This window comes from Leucopleurus acutus, assembly GCF_964270905.1.
Source record: "Leucopleurus acutus genome assembly, chromosome: 8".
NCBI lineage: Eukaryota > Metazoa > Chordata > Mammalia > Artiodactyla > Delphinidae > Leucopleurus > Leucopleurus acutus.
Genome location: NC_139151.1, coordinates 101,555,925 through 101,576,682, shown reverse-complemented (window position 1 = coordinate 101,576,682; position 20,758 = coordinate 101,555,925). Strand labels below are relative to the sequence as shown.

At 57.7% G+C, this 20,758-nt stretch overlaps 1 protein-coding gene across 1 annotated transcript in view; it reads left to right on the top strand.

The window, feature by feature from the left end:
* Positions 1–20,758, top strand: part of MACROD1 (mono-ADP ribosylhydrolase 1) — a 152,665-nt gene that overhangs the window by 43,792 nt on the left and 88,115 nt on the right. The window lies entirely within an intron of this gene.

Here is a 20,758-nt window from a genome sequence, read left to right as displayed (position 1 = left end):
CGGGGCAGAGGTCAGGCCTCGAGGTGCATGCCCCGTGGCCCTTCCAAATGTCAAGTTTACATCACAGGTGATAGCTCGGGCTGAGGTCAGCCTCTAATGACCTTGGCTGACGTTAATCTCAGCGGGAGCAAAGATGCTGCCCGTGAACAAGACAGCTGTGGCCTTGGCCCTCCTGGACTGTGACCTCGTGACGTTAATTTACCGGGAGCCGGGCTGCGGTTTCAGTCTCCTTGCAGGAGCCACACTAAGCCAGTCTTCGTGGCTGATGCTGAAAGTGGCTGCTCAGTGTTGATGGGATGGATTTAGAGCCACCGTTTCTCATTGGAACAGGGAGCTCGTATCCCTCTCTGGCTTGGAACCAGGGACTGAAGGGAAAGCTCGTTTCTGCGAGGCCTGTGAGCTCGAGGTGGGGGAGGGGCGTCACTAGAACCTGCGAAAAGAATCTGCCGGTGTCCTCGCTGGCGAGCAGGGGAAAGTGGGGCGCTTCATCGTCTGGTGTTAAAACAACATGTCCTGTTTGTCACTGTGCATCTTATAGACAGAAGAATGAGGTGTCAACAGAACTGCTTTCCCATGGCTCTACAGAAATCTCTTTCTATCAGCAGTGCCCTTCCTACTGTGTTCCATGTAATGTGAGAAATTATTCCATACTTTGCCCCCTTCCTAAATCACGAAACTTTCAGCTATTTTGAAAAATATATATATCTGTTTTCTTCCATTTAAAGACATGAAACAAATAAAAGGAGGGAGGGGTCCACACTCTGAGGGAATTGTCTGCAAGGTGTAATTCTGGTTTTCACAAATCGAAAAATTGCAGTGTAGATTTTTCTCATATTACATTACTGTTCATAGTGGTAAAAAAAAAATCAATTAAAGAGAAATTATCTTTCAACCTCAGTGGGGAAGTGGTGTTCATGCAGCCGGCAAAGGTCTGCTTTATAACTCCAGGTTCACAAATGCTCTTCAGTGTGAGACACAGTGGCCTCTGGGAGCCTGAGCTGGGACCGCAGCCTGGAGGGCAGCCCCGGTGTGCAGAGCAGAATTGGGACCCAGTCACTGAATGAGATGGTGGGGCCCTCACTCCCATGACCCAGGGACCCTGTGTCTCCATTTCTCAACCATGTCAAACCCTTCTTCCTTCTGTCCCTCTCTGTTCCTGGACTGCTCCCCTCCGTCTAGCAAACTGCTCATCACCCTTCAGGAGCATGCTCAAACGTCTCCTCCTCTGCTAGGTCTTCCTCATGCCATATGGAGCTTCCCTCTGCTCCATCCATCCATCTGTCCATCCATCCACCCATCTATCCACCCATCCACCTATTTACCCATCCATCTATCCATCCACCCAGCTATACATCTATCTACCCACTCATCCATCCATCCTTCCATCATCCATTCATCCATCCATCCATCCACTCATCCACCCACCCTCTCACCTATTTACCTATCTATCCATCCATCTACTCACCCATCCACCCACTTACCCATCCATCCATCCATCCATCCACCCACCCACTCACTTATCCATCCATGCATCTGTCCATCCAGCCATTCAACATGTCTTTATTGAGCACCTACCATGTGCCAACCTGTGTTTTAGCCACTTGGGATTCTATTCTAGTGGGATAGTAGCTCACACTATAATAAAGGTCTCACCTAGAATTTTATGAATATTTAAGCCATTTAATCCTTCCAGCAAATGTCAAGTCAGTGCCCTTTTTATTCCCATTTAACAGATGAAAAAACTGAAGCTCGGAGGGGTTAACTTGCTCGAGACACTTGATAAGTGGTGAAGAGACACCTAAGCCAGGATCTTGACCACTAGGCTTGTGGCGCTGCATCTCGTGCCCATCTCTGTGGGCTGAAGGTTGCACTATTTAGTGACTAGTGTCTTAAGGTCCCTGACTAAATTTCGGGTGCTTGAGGGCAGGGACTGTGGGTTGTGTAGGCCTGGTGTGACTTGCCATCAGTGACCACCCAAGGACAGAAGGGAGGCGGCTGAGGTGCCAGGCAAGGCGCGAATGCCTCTGCCCTGCTCCCTGCCGACCCCTCAACTCTTGCCCCATTTGCATTACAGGGGCCTTTGCCCAGGCTGCCGGCAGCTCCAAGGCCTTCTGGAGGGAGCTCAGGCTTTGCCCGTGGCTAACGCACTAACTCTGCTCAGGGCCTGTTAGTGGAATGAAGCTTTATCCATGAGGTGGACCGAAGGCAGGTGGAGGGCCAGCCGAGGACACCTGGCTGGAAGCAAGTGAGGGTGAGGGGGAAGGGTGCACGGGGTCTGTGCAAGGAGCCAGAGGGGGATGAGGTCCCGAGGGAAGCTGGGAGGAAGGGGGACTGGGGAGACTGTGACCAACACTCTGGGCCTCCGAAGCCAGCTCAAGCCCCCTCCCAGCCGCCGCAGCTGGCCTGAGGGCCTGAGGACATTTACCTACTTACTCCTGATGCTTCTTTAGAGGTTGTCCCTAGTCTATGGGTCATGACCCCACTCACACCCCTGCCCCTTGGGACTTGGAGTTGGTCTTTGCTTCCCTCACATGTGTTCCCGGCTCTCAGTGGGTTTGGACAGGGATAAACCCAGGCATAAGGGGCAACCCTCTGGCCAGGCCCTGCCCAGCGCCCTCACAGGCACATGTTTGTATCTGCACCCACCTGTCACATGCACACAGGTCCTTGGTCCCATTTTACAGCTGAGCAGCCTGAGGCTCAGAGAGGTGAGGGGCCCATTCAAGGTCACAGCCAGCCCAGGTTTCCAGCTGCACATCTGTCCCTTCCTCTGCACAAAGCCAGAGCCGTGAAGGTTATGGAGCCTGGAGGTCCTGTCTCAAAATGCTTATGAGCAAAGAGGCAGGGCCAGGGCAGGTGCTGGGGACAGGAAGGCTCAGGCCTTCTCAAGGCCACCTTGCCTCGGTCTCAGGGGTCAGGTCTGAGCCCAGGAGCACCTCTGCCCAGGCCCCCAGCATCTGGCCAGGGGACGCACACCCTCCTCTGAGTCCTGGCGCAAGGGATGCTGTTGGCCCCTGGGCTCACAGATTCCGGAGCAGTGCCCTGAGCAGGGGGCAGACTTGTTAAGGCCAAAGGCGAGGCCAGACCGCCTTCTCTGGCATGAACATCAGTCCCCGGTGCCCGCTCAGCTCATGGCCATAGCCCTCAGCCTCCAGATGCCCCGGCATCATAATAGAGTCTAAATTACACCTTTCAGAGTTGCCTGATGGATAACCAAGAAGCATTTGGGAGGCAGGGACCCAAGGCCTTTCTCTTCCCCCGTCTGCGGCCCTCATCCATCTTGGCTGAGTCTCCCCTGCCACCCCCTTCCCCAAGGCCTCCCGATGCCGAGCCCTGGCTCCAGGCAGGCAGGGAGGGGCCTGGGCTGGGCAGGAAGACAGCGTGCCTTGCCTGAGGAGCCCTTTAATTGCCCGGGTGCCACGAGGCCCTTTTATTCCCTTGTTTTGTGTTTGATGGTTTATGTGGCCATCAGATGAAACCCGGTAAATCGCCCGTCTTTTACTTTTCATTGTTGCGAGAATCCCTCAGACTTCAGCATGGTGTGAGTTATGACCTGCCAGCTCCATGACTGACAGCCGGATCCTTGGCGTGCGATGGAAGTGGGGGAGGGGAGCAGTGAGATGGCTCAGACTAGAGGTATCCAGACCCCCATTAGCTGAGAGGTGACCTGGGGCGTCATTCTTGGCATTTTCTATCAGTCGCTAGCTCCTGCCATCTAGGACAGAGACACCTGGGTTCGAGCACTGCCTCTCTCCCTCCTCCTGGCTGTGAGATCCTGAGCAAGTTACTTGCCCTTTCTGAGCTTTAGTTTCCTTATCTATAAATGTAGCCATCAAGTTCCCCTTAGAGGGGAGCTCACTACTGAGCGTTCAGTGAGGTAATGCCTGCAAAGTACACCCTTGCAAGTGCATGAGGTTTAAAAGCTGCTGTAATTCTCTGACTGCTCCAGGCATACCGGTCTAGCCTCTGTGTTAACTGCTTGTCTCTCTCCTCTGCAATCCAGAGGCCCTTTCTTTACTCCCCTGCCCCTGCTGTGCCTCCAGGGTAGACTGGGAGGCTGTAGGCCAAGCTGCTTCCTGGCAGGGACTCCCTGTCATTGCTGTGATGCTGGGTCTCCCCAACCTCAAACTGTGCATCCTCAGCCCTGTCCCCCCAGGCTAGGGTAGAAACACTGACCCTAAGCCTGCTCTCCCTTGTGCTGCCTCTGGGCCTTTGCACGTGCTGTTCCTGCTTCTTGAACACCAACACACCTTCCCCACTCAAGTTTCGCCAGGCCAGCTTCTGCTCACCCCCCAGGCCTCAGCTTGGACGCCCCCTCCATGAAGCCTCCCAAGTTGTGTCTGGCTCTGCTTCCCATACCCACTTGACTGGTGGTAGTTGGACCTGAGTAATATCTGTAAGTACCTGCCAACCAGATGGAGGTGCCTCCCTGTTGGAGACGCCTGGCCTCCTGGCACTCTGCCCCGTTGTCTTTTCCAAATCCCATCAAGCTGGGGCTGCCAGAGACCCACGGCCCTCTGGGGGGGTCTTCTTGGGGAGTCAGAGTGAGGGCAGGGGGGCAGCTGCAGGACCCCAGGCCCAGCACAGGCCCTGGCACGCTGGATAGGAGAGGGCATCTACCGCCACAGTTAGACATGACGCACCAGGGGCTGAGCAGGGGTGGGGGCATGTGGCAGGAGGGAGCTGGGCATCCCAGGCAGTAGAGGGAAGTCTGGATAGGCCTCCCCCTGCCTCCCAGTCCTGGCCTTCCTCCCCGTTTGCCAATGAAGGCAGCTCATGTGAGGATGTCCTGATGCTGCGACCCCCGAAGTACCAGGTACAGTCTCCGTGCCCACTATGGGAATCAGAGAATTCCAGGTGGCACTGACCCCGAGAAGGAGGCGTGTAGACTAGAAGTGGGGAGAGGACACCAGGGCTAGGTTTGAATCTGACCTCACCAGTCCTCAGCTGTGTGGCCTCAGTTTCCTCATCTGTAACGTGTTGCTGAGAACCCCACTCTTCTGGGAAGATGACAAGGGAGGGGTTGTGTGAAGCGCCCGGCACAGGCCTGGAGGTTTGGGAAGGAAGGGCTGCCCCACCCTGTCCCTGGGAGGGAACCCAGGGTCCTCCTGTGACCCACTCAGGGCGGCCACCCACCTGTCTTGGCTGAACTTCAGAAAGAGGGAGGGCAGACACGAGTGGGCGAGGGGGCCCAGCTCAGACAGAGGGAAGCCCCTCCCCCCCCCTTCCTCTGCACCCTCCCAGTCCCTCCCTTCAGCAAGAAGAACTCATTGTGTTTTCCCTAAACCTCGCCAGGCCCTCGGGTCCTTACTGGCAGAGCAGGGCCCGAGGTAGGAGTGAGGTGTGCAGGGCAGACTGGGGGCGGAAGCAGTTTCTCAGCTCCAGGAGGACCCCTGCCCCACAGGAAGCAGTAACCTCCCCACCGGGCTGAGAGCTCCACCAGAGCAGGGTCACCTCCATACCTGTGATGGGTCCTCAGCAAACCTTTGTTTAAAGCAATGAGGGACCCCGCATTTTTCTCCTCCACCAGCTGACGCTATCTCTCAGGGCTCAGCTACAAGCAACATGGAGGGAGGAGGGCCTAGAGGCAGGGGGGCCAGCCTCTACCTCCTGGTGCTCACGGGGGCCTGGGGAGAGCTCCCCTCTAGGAAGCCTCTTCCCTGAGAAGGCCTGCCTGGGATCAGTTCTGCTGCTCCACAAACCAAGAGTGGCCTTGGGTCTCAGGCCTTCATCTGTAAAATGGGACCATAAACTATCTACTGCCCTGGGTGTTGAGCAGAGGGCCTGCTGCAGGTCCAGGAGATGGGAACTGCAGGCAGGAGGGGGACTTGCGACTTTTGTGTGAGTGGGGCTTTTCCGAGCCCACCCTCGTTCAGGCAGAAGCCCCGGGCCTGCTTCTGCCCAGCCCGGTCTAGGCCCACTGGAGGCCCCGTCTTCAGGCAGGATGCCATGACCTCAAGACCCTTCCAACCCTGCGTGGCACAACTTTGCTCCTGATCTCGGCTACTGGTGCCATTGAGAACTTGTAGTGCGTGGGGGAAGGGGGTGGGATTCTTTTAAAACCTAAAGTTAATTATTTTTCTAATTTCATGCCGCATGCATTATGCATCAGCTGTTATCACTGGCGGTAATTACAGACAGGTACGCAAATCCACTAAAAATGTACCTGGAGTTCACCTCACCGCGTAGGCCGTCTGGGCTGTGCCGGGCGGCGGGATGTCCTGAACTTCAGAGAATGCAAATTGCTTTAAAAAACAACACTTTAAAATTGTGTCTTAGGAGGTTAATTATATTGATAACAATGTTCAACATTAAACTATTCAGGGCCAGGAGGGGTTGGGGGGATGAAGGGAGACACATGTAATTTTGTTTCTTTCTTTCTCTGTATTATTTAATAAGATGTTCCTGCACCTGTATTTCTGTCTGTCTGTGTGCATTTTTAGTAAAGCTGCCTAGACTAGGCTTAATTCCTTCTGGGAAGGAAAAAGGAAAGGTCAGGAGTTTTTCAGAAGGTAAGAGGAGGGCCTAAGGGCTGTTATTCCGGGTGGGGGGCAGCCCAGAGAACAGGGCAGGGGCCCTAGCTCTGCACTGCTGGGTTTCTCAGCAGCCGGCGGGATCCTGACAGCCAGGGGCTGGGAGAGGAGCCGGGTGATCAGGAAAGACTGGGAATGGTGAGGCTTATTGATCATAAGACAGAGGCTTGGGTGCGGCTGGGCTCCCCCTAGGAGCTGTGTGGCATCCCCCACATGCAGGCCCTGTTCTTGGGGCGATCCCTCCCCTCCCCCAGTTGTTTATCACAAGTTGATTGTCAAGCCCTCCCACTAGGATGTAAACTTCTACGAGTCAGAACATGTTCTATCTTGTTCACTGGCCTAGTATAGAGCCTGGCGTCAGAGGTGTTCATAAACACCTGTTGCATGAATGTATGAATGAATGAGAGGATGCCAAAAGGGAGGCCCCAGAATCTGAAAGCCAGGACAGGGCAGTGGGAGAGAAGAGGGAGGCTGGCCCTCTGTCAGCCCCACGCTGGGAGGTAATAATGACAGGTGCCCTCACCACGGCCTCCCAAAGAGGCAAAGGGGTAGGTCTGAATTGTGCAGCAGGTGGTGGAGGAGCTGGACGGAGACCCAGGCTTTCCTTTCCCAGGTGTCTTACCTGCCCTCCTCAGCTGCCTGGTGGGGCCACCCCAGGCCCCGAGGGAGCAAACCCAGGAAAAGCCCTGGCTGTCTCCTCTCGTCTGCTCTGACATGGGTTGGCCAACCAGGTCCTATCCAACTGCAGGTCTGCTTCCAGGCGCAGAGGCTGGCCCCACTTTCTTAGAGATGGCCCCTTCCCTCCCACCCCCGCAGATACGCACAAGCGTGGAACTCACCCTCAGGACCCTGGAATCAGGGAGGTAGAGGACCCTGGAGAAACTGAGGCCCAGAGAGGAGAAGGGATGGCTCCAGGGCAGAGAGAACCCTCCAGCAGCCATGAACAGCCCTCTCCCTTGCCTACCTCCTCTGGCCCTGGCACTGAACTCTCAAACCCTTTCCCAAAAGGTTGGCATGGAGAGGATGATGGTGGACAGTATCCCACTCAAGCAGGGTCTAATGGGGGCTACCCAGCAGCAGGTCTGCAGACCCCTCTAGCCCTGTGGGGCCCGTCCACTAGTAGCAGTAGCTGGCAAGGCTGAGCCCCTGTTGCATGCTCAGCCCCGCACAAACGCCTCTCCTTTCCAGCTGGCCACAGCCCTGCGGAGCCTGTGTCCCCAGCGCACAAAGGGGAGCACACTCAGGGGAGGGAAGGGACTCCCCGAGGTCACACTGCTCACAGCTGGAGGGCCAGGGCGCTAACCAACCTCTGTCTGGCCCCAGAGCGCAGTAAGCTGGTCTTTGTTTTCCTGCCTTGGGATGGAGGGAAGCTTGGGATGGAGGGAAGCTCAGCAGAGGCAGAGCCCAGCACTGAGCAGATGCCTCATAAATATCTGGGGTGCAGGCCTGCTGCTGCCCGCCTCTGGCTTGGCCTCAGCCCCAGGAATTACCCACCAGTCTCTCCTAGGAGATGGGAGGAGAATAGGAGCAAGTGACGGGGCGGTAGGTAAGGATGGAGGAAGGGAGGCCGGCTGGGCAGGGGCCGAGCTCGGGCTCCAGCGAGCTCACGCCGCCTCACGGCCCCGCTGCCGGGCTGGTGCGCCGTTATAATAAATAACAGTAAATAGCCGATCCGCAGGGCATCTTTCACGCTGGTGGCTAATAACACGGCTATTAATGCCCCCTCAGACGGCGTGCGTGCAGTGCGGCGCTGACAAATGTCCCAGGCCCTGGCGCCGTCATAAATCAGCCCCTCTACTGGGGAAGAGTGCGGGGAATTGTCATTTTCCATCTTGGTAATGAATTGGGGCTTCCCTGCCCTGCCCAGGGCGCTGCCGATAGAGGTGGCCTGGGGTTTCTGGGATTTGTGTTTGAGGAGGCATGAACCCTCCCTCCTGGCCTCTGGGAAGCCAGAAGAAGAAGGTCCCCCCCACACCCCCACAAACCTAACCAGACCACGCCACCGCTGCCACCGCCCGCTGTGTGACCTTAGGGCAATAACCGGCCATCTCTGGGCCCCATCAAGCCACTCTCACCAACAAAAGGGCTGAACTGGAGGCCACAGCAGATGATGCCTAAGGGCCGGCAGGTGCAAGGCCTTGGATGGTGGCTTTGGATCAACCCCACCCTGGGTTCTCCTGGCCAGGGCAGGGGAAGGCCTTGGATGGAGGGGACTTGTGGACCCTCTCCAGTTGGAGGGCAGCAGGTGCCGTGGCCAGTGGCTAGTTCACCAAAGGTCCTGCCTCTCCAAGGCCTCACGGCTGCCCCCTCTGGTCAGAACTCAGAAGGGCTCAAAGTGAGACCTCCCCCAAGGGGCAACGGCTGGGAGGGGCGGGAGTTTCCTCCAGGAGAGGTCACTCCCTTACATCCTGGGTCCACCCACCCTGGGGCAGAGCCCAGCAGCACAGGGGCCACCAGGTAGCAAAGGACCCCTCCCCTGGCAAGCAGATGCCACCAGTTGCTTCAGCTGCATGTGTGGGGTCGGTGGGGCGGAGCTGCAGATCTCCAACCCAGCCCGAAGAGGACAGGCCCCATGTGTCCTGTGCCCTCTCTGGGCACGAGGAGCCCCTGGGCCTTCCTGGGCCACCGGAGCCCCTCTGCATCCGCCTTACCTCCTTCGCTGCAGCCTGGCAGCCTGCAGCTCTGGGCACTGTGCTTCCGTCGAGGTGGGCCTGGGCCGTGCTTACATTGCAGCCCACCAGCCTTGGCACTCAGGGTGCAGACCACAGACCTGAGGTGTTGGGTGGTGCTGGGGGTGCCCGGGGCTCAGGGAGGAGACCCTGTGCTTCGCTCGGCTGGGCTCCTCGTGTTCAGACGTGGCTGCGGATCAGGCGCAGCATCTCCTGCGCCCTAGGCTGCCGGCACTGCTGGCTTCTCCTCCTGGAATGAGGGGTTTGCGTGAGGGGCCTGCAGGGGTGCCCCCGTGCGCGACCTGAGGGTGTTCTGGGCCCCTGCTCTCCAGGCATGCCCTAGGGCCGGGCGCCCATCCTTGGGGAGGGTGGCCTCCCTGCCCTCTTTCAACTTCCGCCCTTTTGTCTGTTGGCTGCCACCTCTTCTGAAAGGCTTCTGCCTGGCTTTGACCCCTTTTTCTTTACCAAGTTTTGTTTTGTTTTGTTTTTAATCCCTTTAAGTCACTTGGCAGAATGGGCTCTGGTGCAGAGAGCGTTCTTGCGTGACAGAGCTGAGAGGGAGTCACTCTCCAAAGAATCGGTATTCCTGCCACTCAGGCTGTGTCTCCGGGGGAAGGCGGGGGTCCATTACCCCGCTGAGGAGTTCACCGCGGGGCTGGAGCTGCTGACATGCGCTGCTGAGCTGTCGGGCCCCACATGCCCCTCCTTGGGAAGATGTTTGGGCGGGGCAGGGGGGGCACTCAGTCTTGCTTGGCAGATCCTGTTTGTAGGAAGGCTTTCTTGCTGGGGAGATGGAGGGACGGTTATTCCTGCTTCAGCCCTGGTCTCGTCTGTCCAAAGAAGAGTCCTTCTCACCTACTCCCTGCCTCCTCACCTGCCAAAAAGCAATACAAGTGATTAAGCCCAGGGAAATTAGGAGCCGCACGGGGACCGGCAGCCTGGGCTGCAGCCCCCTCTCCTCCCCTCCGTCAGGAGCCTGGTTTTTTGTTTGTTTGTTTGTTTTTGTTTTTTTTTTGCGGTACGCGGGCCTCTCGCTGTTGCGGCCTCTCCCGCTGCGGAGCACTGGCTCCGGACGCGCAGGCTCAGCGGCTGTGGCTCACGGGCCCAGCCGCTCCGCAGCATGCGGGATCTTCCCAGACCCGGGCACGAACCCGCGTCCCCTGCATCTCAACCACTGCGCCACCAGGGAAGCCCAGGAACCTGTTTTCTTGAACGCCGCTTTCCCATGATCTGGGATCTCTCCCTTCTCTTTCCAAATCCAGATAACAAACAGCAGGCCATCCCGAGCACCCTTCCTCGCAGCTCCCTGCTTTCCCTTTTCCTGGGGGTGGGAGGACCAGGAAGAGAAAAATGAAGTTCTGAGAGCTCCCGGCCGTGCAGGGGCCGCCCGCCTGGCCCAGAGCCGGCTCTGCTTCCCCCAGCACCTGCTCCTCTTGCTATATGTCATTCAAAGGATCCAACTGGGCCACCATGGCCTCGGCTTCCAGAACAAGTGCTGCCTTTCCCCACCGTGGGAAGCAGGAGCATCAGGGAAACGGGGAAGCTGGATCCCTGGCCTCCCCACCAAGGCCGGGGTCAGTGCTTCACAGCTCCACGGCCACCTTCCCCTTCCCCAGAGACCTGGGAGCAGGGTTGGCTGTTCCTCAGGATCCGAAACAACCTGGGCTCTCTGGGTCGCCTCTCGTTAGCATGGCGCGTCGAAGGCCCACAGCGCCCTGGTGTCCGTGTTCCCCCTGCAGGAGCCCCTCTTTGGAAAAGGGCTTTTATTACACATCTGAGAGTGTTAGCTCTGGTTTGAAATTGGATCCAGATGGGCTCGGCTGCATCTGGGCCCTTTTCTTTGTAGGGCCGAAGGTGGCTGGTTTGAGAAATGCGTGTTGTCACAAATAAAAACAAGGATATTTAGGGTGCACGTTGTAACAGATCTAGAGCGCAGACCCGGGGGTCATCACTCACTGGGCGCCCAGCCCGGCAGGGAGTGCACGTAGGAAGAGGGGCAGGTGCTGGCCAGGGGGAGGGCAGGTGGAGGCTGACGGGTTGACGGGAGAAGTGGGGAGGTCTTAGGACAAGCTTCCTCGGGAGCAAGGAGGGTTAAGGAACAGCAAGGTTTAAGAGCCCACGGGACATCACCCCTGAATGGCCAGGGTCTGGGAAACACTCAAGGTGTGAGCAGGCAGGGGGGGGTGCAGCTCCCTGGGAAGGGGCAGGCGGGGGTTGGACAGGAGGGAAGATGAGGACAGAGTCCCCACAGGAGAGGTGAATGCCGGGCTCCAGCACGGCTTTTATTGCTATTACACCCGCGTGATTTCATCCAATTATAAATTGTAATTTCTCTGTGAAAGGGAGAGATGGAAAGCGTCCAATGAGGTCATCCGCCTCCCTGGCCGGGGCAAGGAAATTGGTTTATACCTTGGAGGGTGGGGGCAGAGGCTGCTGGACCTCCATATTTAGAGAGGATGGTGGCAGTGTCGTCAGAGCCAAGGCTCCAGCTGGCCATGGCCGGCTGATCCCCCATTACAGAGCTCTGCTTTCGAAATTATGAATCCAGGAAGGCAGCTGCATCCTGCTGGCGTCAGGCCCTTCCCACAGCCCTCAGGATGAAGGCGACGCTCCTACGGCAGCCTCCAAGGCCCCACAAGGCCTGGCTCTGCCTGACACCTCCCCCACCGCCCCGCCTCAACTCCCACCACCTCCCCCTAACTCCCCGAGTTGGCCCCTGCCCTTCCCCATGCTGTTCCCCCTCCTGCAAGTGTCCATCCAACATCACCCCTCACCTCCTCTCTGTCTGCAGGGTTGCACAAACCGTGAGGGCAATGACATAATGTCTTGAAAGGAATTAACTTGCTGGTTCAAGGAAGAGACCACATCCGCTCACCTGAGGCTGATCTAGTGCCTGAGTCAGTGCCTTGCACACAGTAGGTGCTTAATAAATGCACCCAGTGAACTCCCCACTCTGCTTTCTCATTTAGAAAATCAAGGGTCCAAGCAAGGCTCTCAGTGGGCCTGTCCAGCCTTGTGCATTCTGGGTAACCCTCCCCTGCATCCCCCTTCCCTGAGTGTAGTCCTCCTGGGAATCAGGCAGCACTGCACGCCCCAGGCCCCACTGAGGATATGGGCTCCTTGAGTGCTTCTGGGTGAGCGGCTGCCTCTCGGGTGTCTGGGGTGTGTGTACTCCAAGGGCACAGTGCTTGTGAAGTGAGAGCACTTTCCCCGCATGGGTGCGTGATTATGACTGTTGTAGCCACCTGCATGCGCTGGGCCCAGGATACCTCCTGAGCCCTTCTGGCACATGCCTATCATCAGGGCCATGCAGTCCCCAGTGGGCACAGTATTGGATCGAGTAAGCCTAGGCCACACAGTGCAAGAAAAGTCCTCCGTCGAGTTGACCAAGGACAAAGTGAATCTTCGTGGTCCCAGGGTCTCAGTAAGCGGGAGCCGCTCCTTGGCCAGTTCTGGGCACTCTGATCACAGGACAGCCTCTGCTCACCCTCCTTGCCTCGGCCGTCCCCTGTTCCCATAGGTCTTGTCCCTGCATTCCAGTGCCAAAGAACAGTTTTTTGGGTCAACATAATAAAAGCTTCCATCTGTAAGTACTTGAGATGCTTACACAATTTTACTTTTTGTTATAAATAACAACATCATAACTGTATTAAAAGAAATTGGAAAGGGGGGAAAGAAAGCCAAGTGCACAATCCCACGGCTCTATAGCACTCTCTGCATTTTGGCCAGATCTGTCTGCCTGTACACATACGCCATTTACAAGGGGACAATGTCCCTTATCCTTTTGCAGGTCATTTCTAATTTGCCATTTCCCCTGAGCCTCGGGACAACCCAGCACAGCTGGCGGGGCAGGGAGGACTGTCCACACTGTGCAGGTGCAGTGACACTGAGAAGGGGGAGACTTGTCTAAGTTTGTATGACTTACATGACAGCGAGGACCTTGAACTCTGGGCCAGTTTCCTTCTCCCTTCAGGATGCCAAGTCTCGGTGCAACAGAAACACAAGGTGGCCCTTAAGCCCATGCACCCAGGGACCTTGGGTTTCTCCTGAGTCCCTGTCATGCAATTATCCATCCATTCATCCATCTTTCCATCCATCCATCAACCATCTATCTTTCCATCCATCTATCCATCTTTTCATCCATCTGTCCATCTCTCCATCCATCCGTCTGTACAGCTCTCTCTCCCACCCGCTATCTCTCCATTCATCCATCTACCTGTCCATCTTTCCATCTGTCCGTCTATTTTTCCATCTCTGCATCCATCCATCCATCTATCTGGCAAATGTGTATTGAGACCCATCACACTCCCGCCACTGTGCAGGACACAGGGACCTAAGGAGGAGCCCCTGTCCTCTAGGAGCTCATGGTCCAGTGGGGGAGGCCACTGGTTTGCAGAAAGCCACAGTGTGAGACACACATAGGGCATTAGCAGAGCCAAAAGCCACTCCTTGCCCAGCCTGGGTGTGTGTTGGGGGGGTGCCTGGATCACAGGGGGCTTTCTGGGGAAGGTGACACTGTGCTGTGGTTCTGGGGTCCTCTAGACTCCCACATCACAATAGTCACGTGGGTTCAATGGCAAGCTAGAGTGGCGCAGGTGTGGCCGGGGTCCCCCCTCCATCTTTCAGGGTGGCCACCCCAACTTTGGACCCCAGGGCCTCCACCTGAAGTGGAAACGCTCTGCAGCTTTACAGTTCCCACCTGCCTCGAAGATCAATACTCACTGATATTAATTCCTATATTAGCAATTAGCCTTCCTGCTTCTTTCCAACCTATGGCTCTTTGGGATGGATTTTATGTGTGTGTCATTAATCAGATTCCTGTATGTACGGCTGGAAACCCAGGTGGGCTTTATGGCTGGTGACTTAGCCGAGTGGCGTTTCAAATGAACAACATGCCTGCCCCCCTCCATGGGCAGAGCTGCCCTGTGGCAAAGAGGGCAGAGTTTAGATCATTGTAAGCAGGTCAGAGCTGGCGTGAGCTAGGAGACCCAGGGTGTTCTTTCATTTTAGACTTCCAGGCTGAGGTCAACATCTGTATCTGACCTCTAGAGATGAAAAGGCTCTTTGTGACTCAAACCTGGAGTTTGTTCCGTGGCTGCTGACTTCCTGCCGTGAGGACGGCCATCCACCGGGCCTGTCCCTTCTCCTGCACTGCAGTGTGTGTGTCACTCACTCCTCACTCATGCCAGCGTGGACCCGGGTGCTGCCACAGTCATGTGCCCTCTCTCCGGGATGCAGAGGGCTGGGGGCCAGGGCCGTGGGTCAGGGAGAGCTTTTCCTTTTGGGAGTGTGGACTGCTCCTGTAACAGAGTCAGCACGGTAGGGGGTTAGGCAGGAAGGGCGTTTCAGGCTGAGGGAACAGCATATGCAAAGGTTCAGAGGTGAGAGGGCTTGGTGCAGTGAGAAGGTTGGTGTCCCAAAGCTCTGCGTTAGTGGAGGGCAATGATCTAAGCTGAAGTGGGAGATGGGATTCTTAGGGGGAGTTTCAAATGCTCTGCTGAGGGGCCTGGTCTTCATTTTGAGGGCAGTGGGCAGCCAGCGAGGGTGCCCAGGCAGGAAGGGGCATGACCAGACCTTCGTGGAGAATTGGATGGTACCGGGGTGCATGGCAGGGGACCAGTGAGAGGCTGGGACAATGTCCTCAGGAGGAGGGGTGGAGAGCAGGGGCTTGAGGGCTAGGGACTGACTTGGAGGCCTCCCTGAAGACAAGCCCAGGGGCTGAGTGGGTTCCTTCCCCCTTCTCCTCCTCACTGGAGGGTGGCTCCGGGTGGCTCCCGTGACCACATGAAGCAGCGCCATGGGTGGCTGGCTCGCCGGGGGCTCTGAGCCTGCCCGAGGTGGGTGTTGGTTCTAGGTGCCCTGGGCGGGGCAGCAGGGAGGCCTCTGGAGGGGGCGTGCTGGCGGCTCAGCCCCTCCCTCTGCATGTGACTCGGCCCCCCTGCCCCCTTGTCACTCGCTCTGGCCCCAAGGCTTGGCACGGCAGCATGGCACCCGCACAGCATCGCGGGTGAGAAGGGGAGGAGGTGAGGGAGGCTGCATTCAGGCGTGAACCCTCCCAGCCTCCGCTCTGCTAATTAAACCACTTCCTGACAAAACCCAGACTTTCAGCGATGGGTGTGCAAGCGTGTGAGCCGGCGGGCAGTGCCCAGAGCAGAGAAGCCGCCGGCTCCAGGGTCCCAGGCTCTTCCAGGCGTGGCTGTACCAGTTTAGGGTGCTGCCCCCACCATGTGGCCGAGCAGCGGGCACCTAGAAAGGCCGTCAAGTGGGCACTGTCATCCCTGGGCAGCGGTGAGACAGAAGAGCGGGCGGGTGCCTGCAGAGGCCTCCCGCACCTGGAGTGGTCTCGTGCCTTTGAAATCTCCTCCAAGCCAGCAGGCGGCGGGAGGGACTCGGTGCCGCGGGAGCTGCGAGAGCGGGCGACGGCGCAGGCTGGCCAAGGGCGCTGGCACTCGGCTGGGCTCGTGACCACTGCTCCCAGCCCGAGGGCGGGAAGGCCCTCGACGGGGGCTGCAGGTGGTCCTGCTGTTCGGGAGGGGCGGAGGAGGGTGAGGGCACAAGGACCTCCAAGGCCTGCCCCTCTGCCCGCGTAGAGGGACGCAGCGGTGGGGCCAGCCTGTGCACGACACGGGGCATTCGTGGCCTTTGCCCACTGCCCACGGCTCCCAGGAAGGGGCTGCCTGCTGGCCAGGTCTACCCCGCAGGGCTTGTCGTAACCGGCTGTGTCCAGCCCGTGGGAGCCCGGGGGGCATGAGTCTGGCGTAGCGGCAGCGAAGGCCAGGCCTTTCTCGGGAAGTTGGCCTTTGCCAACAGAACGGTGGCTGTGCGTTTCCCACCGCACCCCACTGTGAGCTCTTAGCCGGGTTGGTCCTCAGTGCATGCAGGTGGTTGGAGCCCCAGGCAGAAGACCCGGTCCCCTCCCGGCCACCAGCCTCCGCGTGCTCTTACCTGGGCCCCTGGCCACCCTGGCCACAAGATGGGCCCTGCAGAGTCTACACGCCATAACTCTCGAGCAGATGTTTGAAGCAGGGCTTTGCTGGTATGTCTGGTAGGCTTGGGGTCATGGGGGTCACAGTTAGCGGCCTCCCAGGGAGCAGGATGAGGAGCTTTCAGAACCCAGGCTCTGCTCGTGGGGTCTTAGCTCCCCTCCTCCACAGCCCCTTCCCTCAGCCCCCACCCCAGCCTCAGATTCCTTCAGGAGCCCTACACCCTATGGGCACAGGCAGGTCCTCGGGGTTTAGCTTGCAGCCGGGGGACCTCAGCACCCCTCCAGCTGCTGCATTCAAAGGGCCACTCCTCCTTAGACCTCCACCACTGACCACACTCAAAGCCATGAGCTGGGGATTCCAGGCCACGCACCTCCATCCTCCAAGTTACTCAGGTGCAGCTGGTGGAAGCTGCCTTTTCTTCCAGAAGTATCTACTTCCCTCTCGCCAGCTGTGCCGACCCCCAGCCCCCAGGGACAGGCACCCTCTCGCCTGGCTCCCCCTCGCCTGGCTCCCCGGCTCTTCAGATTCCCTGCACCAGCAGATGCCTGTGCCAAGGGATTTTCGCCTCTGTGTTGGAAATCTCTCGCCCCTCCCCTCCTTCCCGTAAACTCACTCTCCAGCTGGGAGCAACGCATGCCGCCCAGGCCAGGCGGCCAGGCTTTGTTAATATTTACAGCGAGTGGCTCAGGAAGCTATTAGCTTCCTTTTCTTGTTGTTAATTGAAAGAGGAGAAAATGGTTGTAACACTTCAAAAGGACTTAAAGCACAGTCTGAGAGACCAGCTGAATTGGGAGGAAGGGAAAAGGGAGGGACTATTTTAAATCAAGAAAGGCAGCCCACACCCCACGCGAGGGCGGATGGATGCTCCTTGCCGGCTCTGCAGCCGCTTGGCTTTCCTCTGAGGTTCCCTTATTGCCACTCATGTATATTTTCCTTTTCATTTGGGAATCTGCCTTAAGGATAGAAAGAGGAAGAAAAAGGATTCAGGGCGTATTTTGTTAATAATGGGGCTCTTTGAAGCTGCGGCTAACGAGGCCCCGGGTACCTTCACTCCTGGAGCACACGGGCCGGCCTCGCCTGGCAGCTGCTTCCCTGTCCTGTGGCCACCAAAAAGCCGGCACTCACCTGCCAGGATGCAGGCCCAGACAGCGGGCATTGGGCTAAAGCGGTGTCCTGGCCTCAGAGTCCCCCCACCCCCGTGGACCCCATGGACAGGGATGCCACGGTCACGATGGGTGGGGAGACTTTCTGAATCCTGGTAGACAAGGAGCTGGGGCTCCAGCATTGCCGGGTCTCTGGCCTCTGTGGTTGGCCTCTCCGAACCACATTTCCTTGAGATAAATGATCCCTCCTATAACACCTGAATAGTTAGCTCCTGGAGTCCGACCTGTGATGTAAGCAACCGAACGGCCCTGCCAGTCTCCCTGTGGTCAGATGGGGGTGGATTGGGTGACTCAGAAGGTCTTCGCTCTGGGAGCCTGCCATTTGGTTCTGGCTGATAAGTGCCACCGCCTCCTCCAGGAAGCCTTCCCTGATCCTCCCTTGTCCCCAGCCTCCTTTAGAATGGCCTCTCAGGCTCCCCTGGCACCCTGCTCTCTATTAGACTGGCTTTCTCTGTGTCTGCAGAGCGAGGTGACCGACTGCTCCAGACACGGAGGGCCCCAGCTCCTAGTTCTGGATGGGCTGTGTTGAAAGGAGGGACAGACTGCACCCTGCTCCCTGCCTGCTTCTGCCCAGGTCAGACTAAACAGGAACCCTGTTCAGTCTGGGCTCCACGAGATGCACAGCCACACTGCAGGGCGGGAGACCCAGAGGAGTGAGAGGCAGCTAGGGCAGTGACGGAGGGAGGATGGGACGGTTGGGGGAAGAGAGCTGGTCCCCTGTCCTCCGTTTTCTGGACAGCTGACCTAGAGAAGGAAGACCAGCCTACTCTGGGGAGGCCCAAGAACTAGAAGGACCAGGAGAGATTCAGTTAAGGAAGAAATCTGTAACAGGCAGAGATGCCCAAAGATGGGCCAGACTTCCATTGCCGCGGGTGCCAAGGCCCAGGCTGGATGGCCGCTTAGCAGTGAGGCTGGACGAGGCTGACCATGTCAGGTGGGGGCCTAGCCAATCCCCTGAGGTCTGCTCTTGCAGCCATGCTGTGGTGCCTTCTGGCTACCTCCACAAAGCCCCAGCCCTGTACTCTCCACCCTGGATTCTAATTGTCTTTAACCCCCTGGCTGTGACCTCTTAAGGACAAGGACTGTGTCAGCAGCAGTGACAACAACCGTAGCTAAACTGATTGAGTTCTGACTACAGCCCAGGCACACAGAGCTAAGTGGATAATAATAATGCAACAATGACAACAACAGTAGCAACCCCACATTAAGTCTGAGGCAGGCACTGTTCTTACGTCACCTCACTGAAGCCACAGGCACTGTTATTACCGTTTCAGTTTTCCACCTGAGGAAACAGAGATGCTCAGCAGCCCGCCCAAGGTCACACAGTGGGTCCACCGCGGAGCCCGAACACAAACCCACTCTCGACTCAGCTCTGTGCCCACAGCACATCTCCTGTGTGGCCAGGACCAGAGGGCTGCACTCAGACGGGCAGGAGGCTGCAGGCCAGCGCTCCCCCAACCCAGTACACAGGGCGCATCAGCGTGTTAAAGGCTCTGAGAAGTCCCGTCTCAAAGATACCAATTTAACCCTGTTCGCTCCAGCGGTTACCTGTTAACCTCTGTTAACCTGTTAGCATGTTCTTCAGATCACGCTTTGGGAGACACAGTATGGTGTTTGGTGAGTGTCTGCTGTGTGCCAGGCAGTGGTGAGGACAGGCATGTCTCTGCCCTTAACCCCGCCCTCCCCCCCCCCAGCTCGGTGCCTAGCACGTGCCTAGCACACGAGAGGCACACGCATCAGCAAATGCGGGCCAAATGAGGGAGGGGATGGATGTGTAGATAAGCTGATCTGGGGCCACGGGAAGCCACAGGTCCTGGCCAGATGCAATCTCTGTCCTGAGCTGCCCCCATCGCCTCCTCCTCCAGCCCTAGACCGCTGCTGCCTTCTCCGGCCACACCCAGCCTCGTCCTTACCCCTGGAGGCCAGGTGAAGCCACGTGCGCTGGAAGCAGGCTGCCCCTCGCAGGCCCTACCGTGCTTCCTGGGCAGGTTGGAGCCCTCTGCCCCCACCCCAGGGCCCCTCTTCCCTTCCCTTCCAGCTCTGTGACTCTGGCCTTGACATTCCAATCACATCCCCCAGCCCTGCCTAGAATACTAATTCTCCCAAGATGAAACCATCCGTGTTTAATTTTTGTAAGTGCCAGGCAGAAAGAAAAGACAAGAAAAGGGAAGCATCAGTGGTGGAAGTTGGGGCCCTCCTTGAGGCTGTGTTCAGAGCTTCTCTGGGCGGCTGGCCTTGAGAAGGTGCAGTGCCACATCCCTCCCCCTCCCCCCCCCCCCCCCCCGCACCCCATCACACTTCCCCTGATGAGGGCCAGGAGGGGGTCGGCCATGTGCGGTGCTACCAGCTATGCCAGGACCAACTTGCTATCCCTAAAACAGGCCAAGCAGGGGGGCAGCCCATTATCCAGTGGGTGGGGGACAGCGGCAGGGGCGCAGTCTGGCCTTCTGAACACACCAGGGCATGCTGCTGGCCCTGGCTTGGGAGGGCTGTTTTTTGAGGCCTTCAGGAGGGAGCCCCCTTAATTAAGAGTGGGCAGCCAGGCTGCCTCTCCCCTGTCCATTGTTTGCAAATTAGGTTTCTGCCCAGCTCCTGCCAGAAAATGGAGCCTGGGGCCTCCCCAGATGGGCTGGGGTCACAGTGGGGATAGAGGGAGGGCTGGGAGGCAGGGGCAACCTGGGAGTGCCCACAGTGGGCACAGGGAGAGTGCTTCAGTGCTAGATGACCTTGGATGAGTCCTTGACCTGTTGGGGCCTCTGCTGCCTCCTTGGGACACTGGGATGTGGCTACAGGACTAGGAGGGCCGTTAATAGGTGGTTAACAGCCTGGAGTCAGAGGTCGGAGTTGAACTCCTTGTGTAGCTTCAACAGCTGTGTTACTTGGGGCCAGTGTGTTATGTCTCTGAGCGGCCGGTTTCTGTATCTATGAGATGGAGTAATGAGGGAAGCACCTCACAGCACCTCATGGGCCTGTGGTGACGATCCAAGGAGGTACCGTGTAGATGCCCTAAGGACCAGTCTTGCACTCTAGGCACATATGGAAGCCAGCGGTTATTATTATCATAACCCCCGAGACAAGTGTTCTTGGTAAAGCTCTTCCCTCGGCGTCCCGTCGGACTGCCTGGGAAACCCACCTCCCTGCTGCAGCCCCTCTGCCCCGGCCTCAGCCTGTGGCCCCAGACCAGCAGACTCCTGCTGCGTCCGACTCTCCCTCGCACCAGCCTGGCCCTGGGACAGGAGCTTAGCTCGGTGCCACCTCCGCCCCGCATCCCAGTTTAATGCCCTCGTGTCCCCAGAGGGAAGAATGAAATTGTCATGGCAGGAAACATGTCAGAACATGAAACGTGATGAAATCAGCTGTGTAAATTATGAAATACAAATCACAGCCCTTTCCTTCTGCAGCAGCGT